This window comes from Desmodus rotundus, chromosome 11, assembly GCF_022682495.2.
Source record: "Desmodus rotundus isolate HL8 chromosome 11, HLdesRot8A.1, whole genome shotgun sequence".
NCBI lineage: Eukaryota > Metazoa > Chordata > Mammalia > Chiroptera > Phyllostomidae > Desmodus > Desmodus rotundus.
The window spans coordinates 51,742,831-51,767,273 of record NC_071397.1 but is presented as its reverse complement, the minus strand read 5'-3'; the positions used below and the strand labels follow the sequence as shown (position 1 = coordinate 51,767,273).

The 24,443-nt window shown below is 39.3% G+C and overlaps 1 protein-coding gene and 1 pseudogene across 3 annotated transcripts in view; both read left to right on the top strand.

Annotated features, from left to right (window-relative positions):
- The window catches only part of GPR63 (G protein-coupled receptor 63), a 49,514-nt gene that overhangs the window by 4,749 nt on the left and 20,322 nt on the right, over positions 1-24,443 (top strand). Inside the window, exons 1-2 of one of the 3 annotated variants that reach the window (XM_045188611.3) lie at positions 6,383-6,654; positions 8,345-8,520. The exons of 1 other annotated variant lie outside the window; for it this stretch is intronic. The gene's annotated coding sequence lies outside the window, so the exon portion shown is untranslated. Of the gene's footprint in view, positions 1-6,382; positions 6,655-8,344; positions 8,521-24,443 lie in introns of those variants that run through there. One more of the 3 variants, XM_045188610.3, reaches the window with a different exon arrangement.
- Positions 12,332-13,634, top strand: LOC112297318 (keratin, type I cytoskeletal 18 pseudogene; annotated as a pseudogene).

Here is a 24,443-nt window from a genome sequence, read left to right as displayed (position 1 = left end):
CTTTTAGTTTCTGTGCCAGTAAATATGGACAGGATTGGTAAGAGTAATTTGTTTCCATTTCTGTCTATGTGGCAGAAGATTAAAAAAACTCAAGCATGAAACTCTAGCTTATTATACTAGAAAGATTATTCATGTTCATTAGAAATGAAGTGGAGAGTTGGAAGGTTGGATTTTATCATAGTTTTTAGGTCTTGGGCAAGAGTGAATATATAGTCACAGGAGGATAATCTAGTGATCACCTGTTGAGATTAGTGATAACACTGTTATTTTCATTATTTCCTTCAGGTGGGAATACTGAAGAATTTATGTCCTCCCAGGCCCAATTTAGATTAAAAAGCAGCCCCAGCCACTTTTTGTACCCAGATACTGTACCAATCACCTGGCATATATATTCATCGATCTTAGATAATTTTCAGTTGAAACCATTATGTGTCATTATAGTTGTAAGCTTAATTTAACCTTCCGAGGTTTTTGACCAAAGTTTCTTAGGTAACTATTTTTCTTTCATTTAGCTTAGCCAGATCTTTGTCACTAAAGCATTTGAAAAATATTTTGGGCATATTTTTTTAATCCTCACAAGAGGATGTTTTTATTGATTTGAGAGAAGCAGAGAGAAAGAGAGAGAGAGAGAAACACTGATTGGTTTGCTTCCCATACATGCCCCAACTGAGGATCGAACCCACGACCTAATTAGGTAACCTGACTGGGAATCAAACCCATAACCTTTCAGTGTATGGGATGGTGCTCCCATCAACTGAGCCACCCAGCCAGGGCTAGGCAACTTTTTCTTTTTATCATGAAAATTTCTAAGGATCTGCCTTGGGCAGATGGTACAAAATGGATACAATTCTTTATTGTAGCTGTTATCTTCCAAAGGGAGGTCACCTCTTTCTATCTTTTTAAACAACAATAAACGTATGGGCAATTTTAGAGAAAGAATGTTTTCAGGTATTTAAAGATGCTGGAAGTTTGGGTCAGAATCACAGTTTCAACTAGAAGCTATGTAGGAATGAGTTAACATCTGTGCCAGGTGTTCCTGAGGTACGTGGTTGAGGGTGTCTGCTGCAGGGTTTTGATCTACTAAGTGAATCCTGGGAGAATTCGGATTCAGAGGGAGCCGATGTGGAAAGGGGCTATTCCAGGCATCCATTGCCTTCCAGAGGGGAAAATGTTTGCCTAATCTAATTACTTCTAATAAAATTTATTCTCCTCATCATTTCAGTGTATTTTGTCCATTTCCTCCAGGCTGTACATGAAGTAGGCTGTTTTCCTGCTCTATTTTGATTAACCTTGCCCAATGTGATGTCTTCTAAAGTTTCACAGTATCCAGCACTGGCAAAAAATTTGTTCTTTAATTCTTCAGTTCATGCCCACCTCTTCTTCAAACATTTTTCCTTCTCTTGAATTATTGAATTCTTTAATATACATTATGAGTGTTGTATTTGTTTAGATAGGCTTTGAGTAAATTTGTTCCTACTTGAAGGTATAGCGATGTTAAGAACTTGTCATTTTTGTTTCCATATTTCTTGTATAGTTGCTATTGTAAGGTTTCAAATCTTTATTCTTTTGCTATAGTAGATATTTTTCTTATTTTGGAAGTAACATATATTTGTTATAGAAAATTTGGGAAATTCAGACAAGCAAAAAACAAACAAACAAAATGAAACAAAAAAACAACAAAAAGAGGGAGGAAAAGGAGAATTATGTCCAGAGATAACTGTTGTTAGCATTGTGGTGTATAGAGAGAAATACTATGATGCTTTAATTTCTAAAGATGGCATTTCACTATATACATTTTTTTTTACTTTTCATACAAAGAGGAACCATATTCTGTATAATGGAATGATCTTCTGTAATATATTTTGATTATAGTACTTTATTCCATGGATGTGTCATAATTTATTGGGGATATGCCACCATATTATCAGGCAGGTTTTCCTTCCTTTTTTTCCTCTCTCATAGAGCGGTATTTTACAGCTCAGTTTTTGTACACATCTATGGTTAGTCCTTCTGAGTGAAGCCGTAAAAGTAGAATTTTTCAGTAGGGGTAAAGCCATTGATGTTTTTCACTGACCTCAGGGCATTTCATTATTCTCAATGTAAAATCTATAGACTTATGGTCTTCCTTCACCACCGTCTGTAGTTTTTTGGGCCAGTATAATATGAAAGATTCAAGTTAGTATTTGAACCCAAACCTGGCTGACTAGGGCTTCATCCAGATGGAGTAACCCTAAATATTTACAAAGACTCAGCTGCAAGGTCCTGCCGCAGCAGACTCCCCATTAGTGCTCAGTCACAGCTGTAAATGCTAGTTCCGCCGAGACAGGCCCAGCAGTTGACGGTGTGCCCTGAGAATGTCGTCCCTTTCTCACTTTCGGTCCCCTTACTGTATTACCGTCTGACCTCCCGCCCACATGGACTGATACTGACGCATCCATAATTGCTGTACGGTTGAGTGAATGAATGATGTTTCCTATATAGGAAAGATTTTAAAATACTCTGTTTTCTGCCCTTTGCTGCCAACTTCTGGATTCTTAACATTTAGAAAAAAGTTGGGAGGTTTAAATTTATAGGATTTAGCTTTGAGCCCTATGGGGGGTGTGTGTTTAATATCTATATTTTATCTATATATTTATCTATAGCTTTCTCCATTTCTGTCAAAAATAGAAAACTTTATTTTAGCCAGAAATTACCTTTTGAAACCTGGGAGGTGTCGTTCCGGCTACCACAAAAACATGATCATGCCTAAGAACAAAACTAGGGATATAAAACGGGCAAAAACTAGGCAAAGGACATGTGCACACTGAAGGGCTGACAGTTAAATGTCGGGAGAGATTTCTCCTCTTCATTTGTATAAGTAAAGTTATCGTTAGCCATGAGACATGACCCTAATGAATGCAAGGTCACACTTACATTTTCAAGTACAGTTTTCATATTTAGAATTTAGTGTTGGCTGTGAAGAAAAGAGAACACAACACTCCAACAGTTTCTGGGCCAGTATTGTTTTTTCAGACATGGTCTTCTCTACAGTGAAAGCCTCCTTTCCTCCTTTCTCTAAGACCGAGGGTCTCTGTTCTCCTCGTACCTGGCGCTTCCCCCTGTTCTAGCATGTGCTGCTTGACCTTGTCTTTGTTCTTTGATACTAATACAGTAATGTAGGGTTCTCTATGGGTTGAGATTGTCTTGATAGATCTTTCTCTGACTTTGAGGTTGGACCTATGTATTAATGTTTTGAAATATCTTCTATGAATAGCATTTAGCTGGATCTTTGCTTTTAACTACAGGGTTTAGTCATTGTCCTATTTAGAATGAAGATTGATATATTTGGATTTCTTTATCACACTATTACATACTTTTCTGCGTCTTGTGTCTTCCTATTCTCCTTTCTTGCTCTTTTTGGGGATTGATTTTCTTCCGTTTTTACTGTTTTTATTTTTGGGTTATGGGACTGGCTATAAGTTTTATGTCTATTTTAGTAGATACCCAGACAATTTTACTCTGCATACGCATCTTAACCTAAAGTTAGTATCTTTGCCTTCTGTTGTGAACTGAATCGTGTCCACTCCAAATTCCATACGGTAAAACCCTAACCTATGTGATTGCATTTGGAGACAGGGTCTGGAGGTAATTAGGGTTACAAAAAGTCATAAGAATGAAGTCCTGACACAGTAAGACGGGTGTCCCTAAAGAAGAGAAGGGACACCAGAGACCTCACTCTCCTTCTCTATGTGTGCACGGAGGAAAGACCGTGTGAGGACACAGTGAGAAGGCAGATGTAAGTCAGGAGGAGAGCTCTCAACAGAAACCAACCCCCAGACTCCTTGGTCTTGAACTTCTAGCTTCCAGAACTGTAAGAAAATAAATTTGTTGTTTAATCCACCAGTCTGATGTTTTGTTAGGGTAGCACAGGCAGACTAATACATTGTCCTTTTTAAAAATGCAAATTCCTAAGAATATTTTAACTCTTATGATATCCACTTCCAACTTATGTGTCACTGCTGCTGACCATCATAGTTCTAGTATGATTTTTTTCCTCTTAATAAGTTAGACATTACTGTCACGGTGGTATACAGTGTCTATTATATTTAACCATGTATTTATCAATACTTTTTCTAACCATTCTTTTTGGTATATCAGACCTTCCCTCTGGGATCATTTTATTTTTTCCTGCCCAAGTGCATCCTTCACTTTTCCTTTACTGAGTGTGTGTGTATGTGTATAAAAGATGGGGGGCGGGGGGACAGGGGAGAGACAGAGAGAGAGAAAGAAAGAAAAGAAACAGAGATTTTGTTTTTGTTACAATCCTTTTATTTTACTTTCTTGAAAGAGAGATTCCTTGGGTATTGAACTCTATTTTGACAGTTATTTTCTTTCAGAACTTTGAAAAGTATCATTCTGTTGTCTTCTGAATATTATTGTTGCCAGTAGGAATGAAGCAGTCAAGCTAATTACTTTTCCTTTGTGGGAGAATCTATTTTTTCCCTCGGGTTTCTTCGAATACCTTTTAAAGATACTCAGATAATCTCCCTCTCCTTAAAGATTCTTAAAAATTCTCTATCTCTTTCTGTGCCCCTATCATCCTTTCCTTTCCCTTTTCCTGCCTCCCTCCTTCCCTTTTTTGGTTCTGAATTTTCATTCTGATGTTTCCAAATATAATGAAAAATGTCCCGATTGGCATTAGATAGGCTATAATTGAGAACTGGCATCTTTCAGGGATTCTGAAAAGTTTTATTTATTATCGTTTCAAGTATTTCCTGTATTAAATTTATAATTTCCACTGAGACTCCAATTGCATGTTCATTAGACCATGCAAAAAAGATATTTATCTTTTTTGTCTCTTAAATCTTTTATCTCTTACCTTCCGTTGTTTTCTCTTGATTATATTCAGGAGAAATTTGTGTTCCAACTTGCAGTTCACTAATTCAGTTATGTCTAATATTGTACTTTGTGGATGGAGTTTTTAATATTAGTTATATTTCTTATTTCTAAAACATTGATTCTTTTTCATATCTGCTTGTCTCCTCACAGTTTAAACCATTTTTAAAAACTTTGATGCTCATTGTCTAATAACTCCTATAACTGAAGTCTTTTGGTGGGTCTGTTTGTCTTTTTTTTGACCTCCTGCTCTTGTAGCTTTAATCATTTTGAGGTTTTGTGGTTTTTGATTATAAGCTGCTCCCTTTCCTCAGAACTTTATGGTAATTTTTTCAGGCCTGGATTAAAGGCAGATTCCTCCAGAGGGAAAAAATATTCTGCTTCTCCTACTGTGAGCTTGGGTGCTCTACTGACCTGGGCACATTTTAAATCAAAATTGTGCTTGGAGCTTTTCTTTTCTTCTTTTCTTTTCTTTTTTTTTTTTTTAACTCTCAGGGCTACTTTATGATTACAGATTTTGGGAGGGAAACTATTTGCCTTTTTGGCTTAGAGAAATTTATTGTTTGTTCATCTTTAATAGAGCAGAAGTAGCCCTTTTAGTCCTGGCTGCTATTGGGGTCCTCTGACAAATATTATACTTCTGTAATCCCAACTCAAATGGTTGAAATTTAACTATGCTAAAGTATTAATTTGTTTCTGAGATTACAGACAGAAATAGAAACAAAATTATTCAAGTTCATGTGCATACCTTAACTAACCCCTCTAAGGGGTTTGCTTTGGAAAAGAAAAAGATGCGCATGTGTCAAGACGTGAGGGCCAGTGCTTGCTTGTCTTTTCCCTTTTAACTCCAGTGTTATCCTGCACCATTTTCCTCTGCTGATCAATCTGAAGATTTCTGTATAGGACAGTGGTATCAGCACTTTCTCTCTCTGAGCCCTAAACATCATCTTGTTTACATTTGTTTAGTATTTGACTTGTATTTTGTTCTTTAGGAGTTAGTGCAGACATCTTATATTAAATTACTCTATCTGGTTGCATCTTCCAGCTTGAAAGACATTGTTGGTCACACTTAGTTTTCTCTTTCCCCAGATTTCTGGGCTTTGCCTTTAAAACGATAGTCGGGAAAGTGAAGAAACCACCCGTGGGCTTCATTGCCATGGTTTGTACTCTCAGAAGCAAGTTAAAGATGGCACACTGCGGGGTTCTTCTGGGTGGGTTCACTTTGGAAAAGTAGAAATTATGTGCTTTTTTCCAAGCGGTTACATCTTGGTAAACATTTTAAGAAACATTTAGTTTTTACCTTGTTACTAAAACATAATCACTTATTTTCTTTAGCCCTACATGGTATAGATATGGTACAGCCTTGTAAAGAACAGTTAAAGTAGAAAGAGTTTAAGAATCTCAGCATTTATGTCACTCAAAACTCAGTTACTGTGGATTAGCTCTAAAGACTTAGATACAGTGATAAAATGAATCCAAATTTTAAAAAAAGGAGTAACTTGATTACTTCTGGATAATTATTCTATTTATCATGTGATAATTATACATGTCATAAAGTTAAGCTTCTACTATTTTCTTTGCTCTTTTTATGAAATAGTTTCTCTTTTGCACTCCGAGTTTTAAAGTCTGTCTTTTTGTGTTATTTTTCCACATCTTGCACAGGACGCACCAGAAGAGAAATGATACTCGCAGCTCACATAGTAGAATTTCATCTGTGGAAAGTCTTTCTTCATATCTAGATTCTAGGGTGGAATAAAGTTCCAGGACCAGACCCTTCTGGTAATTGTTACTATTTTTTTTTTAGTGGATAGACAGGGGACGCTCATATGACACGCCACATTACAGAAAGCATCCATTTAGTTTGTGGCCCTTGCAGAAATTGAATTTTCTGCTTACCTAATATAATACAAACTTGCAACTTGGAGTGATCATTTTACTAAATACTGCCCCTCCCAGAATCTATTCCGCTCCTTCTACTCATTTCCAGCATAATCACTATTCTACGTATAAGAAGAATTTTTACGTTTGTTACATCAACCGTTAGACAAACTCTGCATTTGGGTCATTGTGGTGTGATGCTTCTTGCCATGGTTGAACACATGCTGAGCGCACACACACATATGTGTGCACGTACGCGGCAGTTTCTGGTGTCACTTTCTCACAGGCCGTATCTGTTAGGAGAAATTAAATGAGGAGTGATCGTACATCAAGTATAATAAAATTTTCTGGAAAAATTTCACATAGTATAAGCAGTGATATTTATATAGTAGTATTTACTGCTCTTCTTTCCCCTTTTTTTGTGTAAGAGGAAATCCTGGAATTGCAATTCTGACTATTGTGTGTATAGTTGACATTGGGCCAGGGAATTCCCTATGGGTGCTTGGTCTCACCAGCTATATGTCAGTTGCATCAGCACTTTGTGAACTTGCAGAGCTTCTGCTGATGCTTTAATCTCTGAGCAGGGGACCAGAGGACTAGCAGCAGGCACCTTACTGAATGGCAGCATCATTGGAACACTATCAGTGGGTAACCCAATTATGAACAGACAGCACAACCTCACCCCAAATCTTTTCTCTCTTGTGGTTTTATGGTGCATGATGAGAAATTGTTCTTTGGTGTTTAAAATACAGCCATTTTTACCTTGATTTTTTTTCATTTCTAGAGGTTTAAAGTGAATGTTGCAGATTTTCTCTAAAACACTTCTTTGCATGATTTTTTGGGTGGTGGGGGGCAGAGTGGGTGTTGAGAGGTGATATATGCAGTACTTTGAATGACAATTATGTAACCCTTTTTACTAGACCAATTCCTCCCCATTGTTGGATGCACTGCAAACTTGACTGAAAATTAAAATTTAGAAATAACATATGGAAATAAGGTTGGGTTGTAGGAGGCAATCATTTTTATGCAAGAATTCTTCTCTATGGCAAGGTTTAGTAGAGAGTCCTTTAGTTAGTGAGTTTTATAACTACAAAACCAAAATATACTGGTTTTCAGCCTAGTACTTTAGGATTCATGTGAATAGGTAATATACTGTCCTAGGACATGAGATTTAGAGACTGTTGCAAGACAATATGGGCATATATATGAGAAATTATGCTTTCTCTGTTTTCTACTCTTGGAGCATCCTGAGGTTTTCTTCACAGCACACGTACCATGGTGTAGTCCAGGGGTCATTTTGTGTGTGTATGTATATTTATGTATGTTTGGTATGAGTCAGGGATTTTCAAAGAAATAGAACAAATAGGAGATAGATATGAGTTATTACAAGGAATTGGCTCATATGATTATAGAGGCTGAGAAGTCCCATGATTTGCCATCTGCATGCTGGAGACCCACAAGAGCCCATGGTGTTCTGAGAGCTGGAAAGCCAATGGCTGAAGTACAGGTTGAGGGAAGCTGGGTGTGTTCCAGCTCAAATAGTCAGGCAGAGTGTGAATTCCCCTTTCCTCCGTCTTTTTGTTTTATTTAGGCCTTCAACGGATTGGATGATGCCCATCCCCATTGGGGAAGCAGTCTTCTCTACTCAGTCTACCAACTCAAATGCCAGTCTCATCCAGAAACACCATCATAGACACACCCAGAAATAATGTTTTATTCAAATACCCTGTATTCTGGTCAAGTCAACATGTGAAATTAACCATTACAGTGAGTATCTCCATTAGACCTGTGAGCTATATAAGATCAGGAGGTACATGTTTTGTTCATTGTTTGCTATGCTTAATCAGAAGCTGGCTTAGAACAGGTGCTTGATAACTATTGAAGGAAGGAAGGAAATAAATTTAAAGAAACGTGTAAGTCAAGTTGAAAAGTATATGTCAATGATTTAGATAACATACATGGAGTATGGTTGAAGAGTGAGGGTCACAGCCAGATATGCAAGTGACATCAATTGGCACCTGATAACTGTTGTTGTTTTCTGTCTTTATCGGGTGGCTGTTTTGCATAGGAAAACTAAAGTATTTCTTTAGTCTAAGTATTCAGAAAGATTTGAATACTAAAACTAAAGTCTTACCTCATAGATTTTTGCACCCTAAGTATATTAAGATTCAGATTTTTCAGAATCTTTCCAAGTTAAGCAGTTATTTTGATCATGGTCAAAGAGAATCAAAGTCAAAGAGATTTGCCATCATTTCTGAGAATGAGCCAACATTACTCTTCAACAACCATATTTTGAAATGGTATAGTAAGAGCAGAAAGATCTTTAATTCTTTGCTGCTTCTCTTACATTATTTTTTAGCTTTCCACTCATGAAAACCTTTGGCACAGAAGTTTCCCCTTATCCAGAGGGGGTGTGCTCCAAGGCCCATGGCGGATGCCTGAAACCACAGACAGCTCCAAACCCTCTATGTGCCATGTTTTTTTTCTATACAGTCATACCTATGATAAAGTTGAGGCACAGTTGGATAGCAACAACAGCTAATAATGAAACAGTACAGTTATAACAATATACTGTAATGGGAGTCATATAAATGTGGTTTCCTCTCCCTCTCAAAATGTCTTACTTTGCTAACTCCCCTTTTTACTTTATGGCTTCTCCTTGGCATTGCCAGCATCACTACTCCTGTGCTTTGTGGCCATTATGAAGTAAAATAAGGGCGACTTGAACACAAACACCAAGATACCACAGCAATTGATTTGCTAACTGAGACAGCTACTGAGCAACTAATGGGCAGGCAGCAAATGCAGGGAGACGTGCTGGACAAAGCGATGTTTACATCCTGGGCAGGATGGAGGGGATGGTGTGAGATTCATCACACTGCTTGGCACAGTGTGCAGTTTCAAACTTACGAATTGTTAATTTATGGACTTTTTAAGATTTCTGGACCACAGTTGATTTCAGGTAATTGAAACTACAGAAAGTGAAACTGTGGGTAAGATGGGACTACTGTAATTCCATACATCTCTTAGGTTTATTGGAGTTTGCTGTGGTAGTGAATTAAGTTTACATGTGACAGGACAAGGATTTTAACGTCTTTTTTAATTAAGAAATATATACATATACAATATGGTTGACTTGTATATACAGGTTATTTGAAGTCTCTGGTAATCTCATTAGGGCGTTCTGATTTCACCTTCTCTGAAATTGTTGTTATACCACAGAACGTGTATCTGGTTGATGTGGGGAGGTGAGGTGGTAAGGCGGTGAGGCAGGGAGTCTTATACACTGTCTTATACCAAGAGATGTTGTTTGAACCACCTCAGGCAGTGACATTGCCCAGATGTACAGGAAGTGAGAGGAGACCATGGCGTTAGCATGTGTATCCCCCATATGTTTTTAGTAGACAGGTAGCATGCCCTGTGAGTCTCCAACAGTTAGTACAGTACCCGCCGGTGCAGGGTTGACGTCCTAGCCATTTTTGTTGAAATTATGTGGCTGGAGCTCTCAGGACAGTCATAGTCAGCAGCAAAATGTGTGAAACGACAGGCAAGCTATAGTATAGTTGCATCTGGAGACAGGAATACACTGGGCATGGTTGTCGTGGACTGTTCTAGAAGGTCTAGGAAGGAATATATAGACTTCCACTATGTTTGAGTCACTGAAAGTACAAAGAAACTCCATCTCTTTTGTTTTGCAAAGAGATTATTGAAGGTCACTTTTCGGAAATAAAGGGGTCAGAAGCTGGAGTGGAGGTGGTCAGAGGAAGAGAAAGAAAAGTATGTCAGATTCGCAGTGTGAAATCTTGAAGTGAGAAACAGGCTTAAATTCAGTTTGGAGTGAGATAGGGACAGTAGTCATTTGCAAGGGTGACAGGGTAGGATCCTCAGTGTCAGTGAAGTGCCTGTGTTGTGCAGGACGTGGTTTTCTCTGCTGGCTGCATAGAACTGCTGCCTCGTGTTTGCTGAGCGCTGGCTGTGTATCAGGGCTTTACGTCCACCACGCCATCTAACCCTTACAACAGCTTCGTGAACTCGGGCGCACTACGGTCACCTCCATTTCTCTGCCGAGGAACCGAGAAGTTAAATAGCCTGCGCTGTGACACGTAGTTTGTAAAGGGCAGCCAGGTGCTCTGACCAGTGCTCAGGTGGACGAAGTGGAGGGAGAGCATGGAAGTGCTCACTAGAGAGTGTCTTGTGGCCCTGACTGACTTTCTATTTCCTGCAAAGGACAAGCCAAAATCATTTGTGGGAAGAGGCAGTGGAGAAGAAAGTACCAGCATTTTTAGAAGGAATACCAGTTTGATGGAGCTTATTTTAAGGCCTTGGAAACTTTCATTGTGCTAACTCAGTGACTACTAGAGAAAAGTAAATGTCTAACCCTCATGGAGATGGGCGTATGGGATCAGATGAGTCAGAGTTTCTAAAGGGACAGGTTTAAAAAGTGGAGTGGCGAGCGGGACTGTACCCAGAAATTCAGACGATTCTAACGCTGGATTGAAAACTTTAGAACAAATACAACTATTACTGAATAGCAAAAGACAAAAACACAGTTTTTTTCCTCTTAAAAAAATTGGATTGATTCCCAGGGGATATTTGTGGGAACCAGAAAGGTGATCTAGAGATTAATATGAAACAGTAGGTATTATTTTTTTAATTAGTCGGTATATATTTGGAAGAAATAATAAGGTTCTTTTCAAAGCAGTGAGTAGATAAATAACTATATTTAAATATTGTGCTTCAGGGGATAACAAAGTTATATTCTACTCATAAGTCTGTTATGCCCTTGGCCGATGAGAGCACCTTTCTTGCATGATAATAGCAGTAACACTTGCCTGAAGGGCGAGGTACATTTGAGTAAGTCCTGTCATCGGTTTCCAGATTTTTAAGTGCTGTGTTGGGTTCCACCCATGGACAACAGGCATGATGATATAAGCAGGAAAATGCTGATTTTGCTTCCTTAAAATCTTTTCTAAGGAGTAGAGTTTGTTTTAAAGGTTTATGTCTTAGGATCACTGAAAATAAATATTAATATATAATACATGAAAATGTTCTTCAGTGATTTTTTCTTGAATGTAAACAAGCTACTCAATTTATAAGACTTGGAAAATAAAAGAAAAAATGTATCACCAATAATCCTACTGGCCAGAAACATCTCATGCTATTTTGATGTGTTTCTTCCAAACTCTTTTAAAAATTTGAAAAACATAGAAAGATCACACTGTATATACAAGTTCGGAGTCTGTTTTCTTCACTCAGCATGCTCATCTTGTGACATCACTCTTCAAAAACACCTTTAATGGCTATACAACATTCTATCATATAAATCACATAATTCAGTTTCCTTAATGTGAACAATTAGCTTGGTTCCATATTCTTGCTCTCATACTTGAAATTTTTAACAAGTTTACTGAGGTATTTTAACATAATGTAAAACTCAGCCGTTTCAAGAATGTGGTTCAGGAATTTTACTAAGTGGTGCAACCATTACCGTAATCAGTGTAACATTTTCTTATCACTATAAGAGTCCTTATGGAGCTTCAGCCTGAGTCTCAGCTTCTCACTTTCCTCCCTGAACAACATGAGCTTCAGCACATGCTCCAGTTTATCCTCAAGCTACCAGACCCTGGGCTCTGTGCAGTCGCCCAGCTACCGGGTCCGGCCCACCAGCAGCATGGCCAGTGTCTGTGCAGGCGCCGGGGGCTCGGGCTCCCGGATCTTTGTGTCCCGCTCCACCAGCTTACAGGGCAGCTGGGGATCCGGGGGCCTGGCTGCAGGGATGGCTGGGGGTCTGGTGGGCATAGGGGTCATCCAGAGTGAGAAGGAGACTATGCAATGCCTGAATGACCACCTGGCTTCTTACCTGGAGAGGGTGAGAAGCCTGGAGGCTGATAATCAGAAACTGGAGATCAAAATCCAGGAACACTTAGAGAAGAAGGGACCCCAGGTCAGAGACTGGGGGCATTATTTCAAGACCATCGAAGACCTGAGGGCTCAGATCTTTGCAAATTCTGTGGACAGTGCCCACATCGTTCTGCAGATTGACAATGCTCGTCTTGCTGCTGATGACTTCAGAGTCAAGTATGAGATGGAGCTGGCCATGCGCCAGTCTGTGGAGAATGACATCAGTGGGCTACAAGAGGTCATCGATGACACCAATATCACTCGGCTGCAGCTGGAGACAGAGACTGAGGCTCTCAAGGAGGAGCTGCTCTTCATGAAGAACCACGAGGAGGAAGTAAATGGTCTATAAAACCAGATTGCCAATTCTGGGTTGACCGTGGAGTTGGATGCCCCCAAATCTCAGGACCTCGGCAAAATCATGGCAGACATCCGGGCCCAGTATGATGAGCTGGTTCGGAAGAACTGAGAGGAGCTGGACAGGTACTGGTCCCATCAGATTGAAGAGAGCACCACAGTGGTCACCTCGCAGACCACTGAGATAGGCGCTGCTGAGACGACACTCACAGAGCGGAGATGTATGGTACAGTCGTTGGAGATCGACCTGGACTCAATGAGGAATCTGAAGGTCAGTTTGGGGGAACAGGCTGAGGGAGGTGGAGGCAAGCTGGGCCATACAGGTGGAACAGCTCAATGGGATCCTGCTGCACCTGGGGTCAGAGCTGGCCCAGACCCCAGGGAGAGGGGCAGCACCAGGCCCAGGAGTCTGAGGCCCTACTGAACATCAAGGTCAAGCTGGAGGCTGAGATTACCACCTACTGCAGCCTCCTGGAAGAAGGGGAGGACTTCAGTCTTGATGACGCCCTGGACAAGAGCCCCTCCTTACAAACCATCCAAAAGACCATGACCCGCAGGATTGTGGACGGCAGAGTGGTGTCTGAGGTCAGTGACACCAAAGTTTTGAGGCATTAAAGGCAGCAGAAGTGGGGCATCCATCCCTTGGCAGGGCAGAAGGCCAATAAAAAGTTCATTGAAAGAAAAAAGAAAAGAATCCTTGTGCATCTTTATAGTTAATCCCCCTTCTGTACCTAGTCCCAGGCAACCACTAATCTGCTTTCTCTCTCTACAGTTGCCTTTTCTGAACATTTCTATGAGTGGAATTACATGGTTTTTTTGTGATGGGTTTTTGCTAGCTAATATTTTGAGGTTTATTCACTACATAGCATGTATCTATTTATTTCTTTTTACTGCCAAACAGTATTCCACTGGAGAGATGTATTACATTTTGTATATCCATTTACCAGCTGATGGACATTTAGGTTGTTTCCAGGCTTGTGCTATTAAAAATAATGCTGCTGTGAACATTCATGTGCATCCATCGTGTGGGCAAACATTTTCATTTCTCCTGGGTCAGTACTTATGAGTGGAATTGCTGAATCTTACGGGAGTTTTATGTGCAAGTACTTGAGAACCTGCCATACTGTTTTCCGAAGTGGCCCCATCATTTTACAGTGCCACCGGCAGTATAAAAGGGTTTCCTAGTTCTCATATTCTCACCAACACTTGTTAGCTATGCTAGTGGGTGTGAAATGTTTCATTGTGGTTTTAATATGCCTTTACCTAATGACAGTGGTGTTGAATATTTTTTCATGTGCTTATAACGTCAAAGAGGAAGATGTACAAATCACAGAGTCAAAGTTCAGCGAAATTTGGAAAAATGAGTACGTGTGTTAATGACTGCACAGATTGAGAGAATATTATCAGCATGTCAGGAGCCCCTCAGAACCTCCCAGAAGCCTATTCCTAGGTATTACTTCTACTCTTCCCCAAAGGTAACCAATAATTACTAACACCGTAGATTTATTTTGCTTGTTTTTGAATGTTACATTAATGGGATAATGTTTTATATACATTTTTGTGTCTGTGTCTTTTGCAAAACACCGTATTTGTGAGACTTATCAATGTGCCGTGTTGCAGTAGTTTGTTCATTTCCATGGCCTTACGGTTTTTCATTTATAGGAACGTATCCCATTTATCTATCAGTTTTTTGGTTGATGGGCATTTTTGCTTTTCTATTATTTGACTACTTTTAATGTTGCTTCTAGGACTATACTTGTGCTTGACTTTTGGTGCAGGAACGTGAGCGTCGCTGTGCAGGGTATGTTCAGGAGTGGGTTTGCTGGGTTGTAGAGCAGGCATAACTGCAAATTTGCCAGAATGGCAGACTGTTTTCCCCAGGCAGTTCCCAGTTTCTACCCCGAACAGAAGTGGGTGAGTGTCTCATTTGCACCACACCCTGACCCACACTTGCTGTTTTCTGTCTTTTTAATATAGGCCTCTGTTGGATCGGTGTCTTACTGTGGTTTTTATTTGCATTTCCCTGATGAATAATGAGGGAGAGGACCTCTCCATGTTTTTGGTGTGTGTGTGTGAATGTGTCTATTTGGATATCTATCTTTGTGAAGTTTTCAGTTTCTTGGTTCATGTTTCACTGGATTTGTTTTTCTTATACATTTATTGGCATTAAAATATGTATCTATATTCAGGTTATGAGTCTGTTGTTGATTATGCAGTCGCAGTGGTTCTGTCATTTGGCTTGCTTTTTCATTCTTTTTTTTTTTTTTTTAAAGATTTTATTTATTTATTTATTTTCAGAGAGGGGAAGGGAGGGAGAGAGGGAGAGAAACGTCATTGTGTGGTTGCGTCTTGCGCGCCCCCTCCTGGGGGCCTGGCCCACAACCCAGGCATGCGCCCTGACAGGGAATTGATACACCCACCCTTTGGTTTGCAAGCCAGCATTCAGTTTACTGAGCCACACCAGCCAGGGCTGCTTTTGCATTCTTACGATGATGCCTTTGGTCAACTTATTAATATTTCCTTTATATAGCTAATACTTTTGATGTTTTATTTGTGTCTTAAAAATAAACTTGACTTGGAAAATTAAGATTAGGAATCACAAACAAACTAGTTAGATGCTGGTGTTGGTTGTTATGAGGGCTCTTCAGTTTCCTGTTCTTGCGTATTCCGAGAGTGTAGTCCTGTAGATGTTGTTTCCCCCACTGCCCACAAGCCCGGAATGCTAGCTTCCAGGACTTGAGACTGATGGACTCTGCTCTGCTCAGCTTCTCAGCCCCCAGCTGCCTTTCTTACTCAACTTTAAGCTTCTCAGCTGCTTTACAGCCTTTCAGCTGCCACTTTTCAGGCTTTTAGCTTTCCAGCTGCCTTGAGAAAAACTTCTGAGCTGGCGAGTTAGAATCGGCCCCTGCCTCCAGGGGGAAGTATTATCAAGTGCCTCGCATTTCCACACTTCCACCTCTCTGAGACTGTGGCCTCCTAGATTCTCACTGCTTTGGTAGCTCTTAGATGCCTTCAGAGAGTTTAAAAAAATGTATCCATATTTTTTTTTGGTTGTTCTTGGTGGGACCATTGTTCTGCCACAGGTTTTGTTTTTGTTTTTGCTGGAAAGAAATACGGGAATATTTTTTAAGGCTGTTGATAAAGCTTGTTGAATCACTGTGAGGTGGCATTTTTATTAGTGGAGTACTAGTTTGCCAGAATTTATCTTTATTAAACCTTTGTAAATATGCAAGGCAAAAAATAACACTGCAATTGTCTTTTTATTTTAGTGAGACTGAATTCTGTTTCAAACGATGGTTGGTCTTTGACATCTCTTTTATTTACCTATAATTCTTCATTATTTATCATTGATTTTAAAGAACTGCGTAACATTGCTTGTAATAATAAAGAATTCATGCATCTGAAGATAAAGGATTGTTACCTTAATGAACTTAGAAAGGGTAGCTTTTTTATTGCTCTTCACATGTTTGAAAACTTCTGAAGGTGAGGATTGTATCTGCTTTTCTTGTGTATTCTTTCTTGGTATCTGGCCTGTGGTATGGTCCATCTTAACATGAAGCAGGTTGTGTTAAAAATAGTGCAGAGATGGCAGCACGAAGCTCGTGACGATTGCTTCCGACGTCATGCTATGGTCATGGCCTAATCACTGTGAAAAGTTTCTTTAGTTACTGATTTATATCATTTCATTTAGGAGCATGGTCTCAAGTCTGTGAAGCATCCTGTGTTTGAGTCATTATCTTCTTTCTCACATCTATCCAAATTACTAATACAGGATCAAATTTTTCTTGGTGTTGTATTACTTTTATGGGAGATAACTGTTTGATAAATCTTCACAAATGTAAAAGGGGAATTAAATATCTTACCTTCCTTCCATGAGGTTAAATTAATGTCAAATGTCATCCCTATAGTATCATATACACACACACACACACACACACACACATACACACATACTCTGAATAGCAGCCTTATGAGTCGCATTTTGAAGCATTTTACTTGTAAGACAGTTTTAGACTGACTTCAGAGGTCCTAAGTATGCACCTAAAATGTTTTAAATTCTAAAGCATTCTTCATTCACATAGTTTACGCAACTCTCACCAACTGTTTGGATTTCCAGAAATTATCCAGACTGTTAATTCTTAGTGGACATTATGAAAATGGTGTCTGAGGATGAGAGGTAGTGGAATTTTCCGTATCATGTTAGGCATACTTTTTAATTGTGGAAGAATAATTTACTCCCAGAAATGTCCTTGCTTTACTTTAGCCAGTGCTTTTTTTGTTTGTTTATTTCATCAACTCTGTGTAAAAATAATGTCTGCTCTCATGCTGCTTCAAGCCCTCAGGGAATGGTGTTCTGAAAGAAAAAATGAAACCTTTGGGGAAGGCTGGTCTAAAAATAAAATTCTCAAGGTATTGAACCAGGGGTGTGGGCCAGATCTAGGGACAGCATTTTGCGCATTGCAGATTGCTGTATTAAATGGAGTAAAAGTCTTTCTCTTTCCTCAGATGATGAGAGTGGCGGCAAAACTTTTTGGAAAGAGCAGGGACTTTTGAGCCCGGCCGTTCTGGGTTCCAGTTTCAGGTCCCCCACTAACTGTGTGATTGGAGGCACGTCACAGTCTGAGCCTTGGTTTACTTGTCTTCAAAATGGGGACAATAACTTCTGTCTTTGGGGTGGTTTGTCAGAATTAGCAGTGATATATGTGAAGGTCTGACACATTGTGGGTGTTGAGGAAATGGTAGCTATAATTGCACACCTTAAATTTTTTTCTCTTATTAAGGAAGAATTTTTTTCTCCTTAACATGATGATTCACAGACTACAGCCGGGCTACCTAGGTACAAATCTGAGCTCTGCTATTTATTAGCTGTGTGACTTTGGGCAAGTTACCTAGTTGCTTTGTAGCTCAGCTTCCTCATCTGTAAATGAGAATCGTTACGTATGAGAACAAGGTAGGTATTCCTTCTAGAGTTGTTACAAATATTAAAAACTACTGGAGTAGCGTCTGGCTAATATATAAGCACTAGGTTAGTAGTATTTGATATATAAGTGCTTGAAGCCAACATTGGTTGGTTACTGCTGTTCATAAAGGCGGTAGGGTTAGAGGTGGGACTAGAGGCGACCGTGCTGCACGATGAGTGATGGCTCACGGCTAAGAGAAGCAGGCCCGGGGAAGTTTAGTGAGAGAAAAACTGGCAACTATGAAGCTGGCACAAGTTCAAATGGCTGCTTTTGATCAATAGGAATATCAGAGTGGTGGAGATACTTACTTGTAGCTCACTCTTCTGAGAACCTCTAGAGAAAGAAGTATTCTCACGTGAACGGTTTCTGCTGTGTGCTCCAATGTCAGGAAGGAGACCAAAAGGGAAAGGACTGTGACTGGGGCAGAAATATTTTCACGCAGCACTCAGCCGGCATGGCGTTCAACACCACCACACCTCTTGTCCTTTGGGTGACACACACATACACACACACAGTGTATTTCAGATAGAAAATAGTAGGCTGAACAAGTCTGTGTACTGTTTTTCTGAGTATTGTTGAATGTCGTCGTGCATAACATGTTTATTATTTTTTCCATTTGCTTTGAATTAGCGTAAATAATACCAGTGTTGTCTTTTTTCTTGATTTTTTAAAATAATAATTTTCTATGATCTCTCATTTCAAGTAGTGCCAATCTTCACATAGTCTCTAGTACAAATCGAGTCTCTGCTAGATTCCTGCAGATGTTCACATGTTGCCACTCCTAACTGCCCACTCTCATGTTGAAACACCACAGCTCCTGCTTGGAGAAAAATCAGAGTCAAAGGCATCTTAAAGGTAAAACAGACTTGTAGAGGAGACCCAAGAATGTGTACATGCCTATAAAATGAGAACCGATACGCTTTTTATGGAAGAGTGACTTTTCTCTTCATCTCAATTATTACAGAAATTTCAAAAGGAGAAAGAATAAAAACAGATGGGCTCAGTAATTTCTTAGCGAGAACATTGAGAATCCTTCTGTGACTGAGGGTTTTTCAAAGTTCACCACACCTTGTGTTCTGCAGACTTCCATTGGCCGCGATAGGCATTTCAAGTCAGGAGAAGATGTGCAATGGGGTGTGAGTGCAATGAATGGAGGAGGTAGAATGAATAGTTAAGCTACACCCCACACTTGCACTGTTGTCCTCTACCTGCAGCCCTACCCTGCAGAAGAGAGCAGCCTAGCATTTTACCCAGGTTGAAAACTAGAGACCTCTTTTCTCAACAAATCAAAGGGCCAGCCTGGGGGATAATTGGAGCTGATGAGGGGAGTGCATATGCTTCAAGTGGAGCCCTTGCCTTGATATTTGAAGGCCCACTTTTGCTCATCCCAAAGTAAACCCTGCCTTTTGACAAAGCCAATAGCTCCGTACACAGAACTCCCTGCCAGCTAGCTGTCTTAGAGGCAGGACTGGGGGATAAAGCAGAAGAAACCAGTAACAACCTTGGAGGAAAAAGCCACCCTGTTCTTTAATCAGAAATATCCACAAGATATATGACAAGACACAAACAGTATCACAAAAGAGTGATAAACAGAACAGATGTCTTTGAAAGGAACACGTAAATAAGGAATAGAAGAGAATATTTAAAAACATCCTTGGAGGAGGTTTCAGCAAGTGATATCTGGGAAATAATAGGATGTAGTAAAATAGGAACAATCAAAGAATAAAGAGGAATTTTTGAAAATTAGACATTTGCTTGCTGAAATTAAAATAATTCAATGAAAGATTTGAAAGATGACCATAAGCGAATTTTCTAGAACACAGAGCAAAAGGGAGGCAGAAAACTTGAAAGAAGGGCAAAGAGACAGGCTTAATCAAGTTGGTCTGATATCTAAATACTTGGAATTCCAGAAGATACAACAGTAAGCAAAGAGTTGAAAATGTCAAATAAATAATAGAAGTTCCTCTTATGCTCTGGGAAATAATCCAAATCTTCAGACTGATGAGTTCTGAGAGCCCAGCAAAATGGATGAAGGCCACTTTAAATTCAGACCAATTCTTGCGAAATGTAAGAACATTCAGGGTAAAGGAAAAGTTCCTAAAATCTTCTAGAGAGAAGTGAGGTCGTCAAGCTCTCATTAGTCTCTGAGCACTTCTTTGCTTCCTGGTGCAGGCAGGTACTTCAGCCTCACTGTCTCCTGCTTTTTCTGTCCCACACCTGGAGACAGACGTTTTTCTAAGAAGCCTTGGTTCTTTTAATGGTGTTTAGAAACCACGACCTGGATGCTCATTGTGTCTGGAGTATGGCTTCTAGGCCCTTTCACTGCATGGAGCTGGGTGGGGAGGGGGCATGAACGTGTATATGCTTTATCCTATGACGCATCCAAGATAGTTTTACCAAATGTCAGTATCACGACTATCAACGAATATATGCTAAGTAAAATTGAGTTTCTTTGCAAGTTTTTTTTGCTTTTAGAATGTAGGTCATTCATTCCAAGGGCATGCAATCAGAGTACTATGTTCAGAAGACAAAATCTTTCTTCACTGTGGTTATCAATTTGATATAGAGGTTGAGGTTCATTTATTTCTGTATATATTAAATTGTGAGAGTTTACATTTTTATCCCTTTATATTAGGTTTTGAACATGTAAAGTATTTAAATGTTTCAAAAGTCAAAACTATGTGAAAATATACTCTGAAAAGACTTTCTAATCTCTATCTTTTCCACCTCCATAGTCCCCCATTCCCCATTTTTGGACTATTATTCAAAAATAAGCAAATACGTATATATATTCATGTTTGCCTTTTATTTTACAAAGATAGCTTATTATATACACTGTTTTGCATTTTGCTTTCATCACTTTACAATACAGGTAGTGTTAAAGAACAGACCGGGGGGGGGTGGTGAATGACATACAAGGACCCCCCTCTTTTCTCTGCAGGTTCCTCCCCCGTATTAGGTTCGCTTTGCCCACCGCCAGAGGAAAGACGTCTCTCAATGCAGAGATTGGTGAAAAGGAAAGGAATTATTATTCATCTGAAATAATACAGACTAAAGTTCTTTAGAATACCCACAAATGCACACAGTCCTTCCTTCTCCCCTTTGCCCAGTCTGGGGCACCATATCTCAGGAAAGAAGTAGAAGTCCGTGGTTCAGGCTCCCGGCACCATTAGCTGTGTCGCTGCAGAGATCTCCAGTTATTCCAAAGCCATGTGGCACCTTCTCATGACCCACCAGCAAGAGTCCTTTTACCCCTTCTCTTCCAGGCAAAGTCTTTCCTACTTCCTAAGCCACGTGACCCAAGGCTGCTTGGTGCTAACTCTGCCAAAGCCGCCTGGTCCCTGTAAAGAGGCGTGGTCCTGAAAAGAGATGCTGGATGGCTCCTGATCCTGGGTTTAAATCCCAGTACCAGTCTTCCTCTGCAGTCCCATTTCCGGCTCCTCCCACAACTGGCCACAGCTGCCAGCATTCTGGGCAGGTGTGGCCCTGTGGTGTGGAGGCAATTATCTCCAAGCTCTTCTGGCCCCCATTACAAATCCCTGTTTGGGGCCCCCCTCTTGGCTGCACCCTGTTACAGTAGGACAAAAGTAGGATTGTAGTTGTTTGTATGGAAAATATTACAACGATTAACAAATAATACAGGAAAAAAGTCTGGTTTTCGTACTCAAAACTGTAAATCTACTTTTGCCCACTCCTGTATATCTGGAAGTCACTATCAGTTTACTGAAATCATTAATCTTTTTGACAGCTCCATGGTATTCTGTTGTGTGGCTATGTACAATTTATTTACCTAGTCTCCTTGATGAGCAGTTAGGTGGTTTTTAGTATTTTGCTACTACAATCAGTTTTGCATAAGATTACAATGAGTAATCTTATGTATATATAGTTTTGTATTTGTGAAGGCATTTCTTTAGGGTAAATTCTTGGAATTGTGATTACGGGCTCAAAGGGTAAATGCCTGTAAAGTTTTGTTAGATTTGCCAAATTTCCCTTCAAACAGGTTGCATTATTTCACCGTCCTGCCAGTAATGTAGTTGGCTAACAGACTTATCAAGTGTGTTAATTTTTTTTGCCAGTCTTATAGTCCAGTAATAGTATCTCCAAGAGTTTATTGCCTTTCTTTTAGTGAGAATAAAATTGGGCAGAGCATCTGTGTATATGTTTGAGGGCCATTTCTTTTCCTTCTGTCAACTGTCTGTCTTTTGCCTATTTTTCTTCTTCTTTTTTGTTTATGTAGATACTCATTTTATAAACTTTCTTAATGATATGCAACATTCTTATACAGTAAAGTACACAAATATTAAGTGTCTATCTCAATAAAACTTTAAGTTGTACTCAGGTAGCCACCAACAGATAAAGACAGAGAACATTACCAGTTTCCAGAAACTTTTCCTGAGCCTCATCTCATACTTACCTCCTCTAGCAACAAAGCTAGCCACTATTCTGACATTTATCACCATAGGTTATTTTTCTCTGCTTTGGAACTTCATGTAAAGTGGAACCGTGCATTATTATTGCTATGTATATTTTGTAGTATGAATGTAGGAAACTTAATCTTATATTGTTAATGGACATTTGGGTTACGTTTGGTCTTTGGCACTAGGAACACCCATACATGTGCCTTCATATATATCAAGAATATATATATATATATTCAAAGTTATGTGTGGGTTCAGCTTTAGTAGTATAACTCAACAGAAGTGGTAGTACCAGGCACTCCTCGCACTAGTATGACATGAGGGTTCTAGCTGCTCCAAATCCTCAGGAGCACCTGGATTGCCATTTTCTCTTTAATTCAACTATTCTAACAGGTGTGTAGTAGTATTTTACTGTAGTTTTATCTTGTATTCCCCTAGTTTCTAATAATATCAGTCACTTTTCTTTTTGTGTATTTTATACACAAATAGCTAATTGTATATTTGTATATTCTATTTTATGAAAAGTCAATGAAATTATTTTGCTCATTAAAAAAAAGTCAAAAAGAGCACAATACCTAGGAATAAATCTAACCAAAGATGTAAAAGACCTGTACTCAGAAAATTATAAGACACTGAAGAAAGAAACTGAAGAAGATACAAATAAGTAGAAGCACATACCATCTTCATGGATAGGAAGAATTAACGTCATTAAAATGTCCATGCTACTCAAAACAATCTATAGATTCAATGCAATTTCTATCAAGATTCCATTGATGTATTTTACAGAACTAGAACAAATATCTCAAAAATGTGTATGGAACCACAAAAGACCCCACATAGCAACAGCGATCCTGAGAAAGAAGAACAAAGTTGGAGGAATCATGCTGATTAATATCAAACTGTACCACAAAGCCATAGTCATCAAAACAGCATGAATGGTACTGGCATAAAAACAGACACAGAGATCAATGGAACAGAACAGAGAGCCCAGAAATACACCCACACCTTTATAGGCAATTAATATTTGACAGAGGAGGCAAGCACACACAATGGGCTAAAGATAACTTCTTCAATAAATGATACTGGGAAAATTGGACAGATACATGCAGAAAAATGAAATTAGACCACCTTCTTACAGCACACACAAGAATAAATACAGAATGGATCAAAGACTTAAATGTTCTGACCAGAAATCATAAAAATCCTAGAAGAAAATTTAGGCAGCAAAATCTCAGACATGGTTCATAGCAATATTTGATATGTCTCCTCAGGCAAGGGAACAAAAGAAAAAAATAAACAAATGGGACTACATCAAACTAAAAAGTTTTTGCACAGCAAAGGAAATCATCAGCAACATAAAAAGACAGCCCATGGAATGTGAGAACATATTCACCAATGATACATCTGATATGGGGTTAATATCCAAATTTTATGAAGAACTTACAAAATTCAACACCAAAAATACCAACAATCCAATTTAAAAATGAGTGAAGGACCTGAATAGATACTTTTCCAAAGAGGACATTCAGATGTCCAACAGACATGAGAAGATGCTCAACATCACTAATCATCAGAGAAATGCAAATTAAAACCACAGTGAGATACCACCTCACACCAGTCACAATGGCTATCACCAATAAATCAACAAACAACAAGTGCTGGCGAGGATGTGGAGAAAGGGGAACCCTTTTGCACTGTTGGTGGGAATACAGACTGGTGCAGCCACTGTGGAAGGCAGTAAGGAGACACCTCAAAAAATTAAAAATGGATCTGCCTTTTGACCCAGTGATCCCACTTCTGGGAATATGTCCAAAGAAACCCAAAACACTGTTCAAAAGAAGATAAGCACCCTTATATTCACCGCAGCGTTATTTACAATCTTCTAGATATGGAAGCAGCCCAAGTGCCCATCAGTAGATGAGTGGATGAAACAACTATGGGACATGTACACAATGAAATACTACTCAGCCATAATAAAGAAGAAGATAATTTTACTCTTTGCAACAGCATGGATGGACCTGGAGAAAATTATGCTAAGTGAAATAAGCCAGTCAGA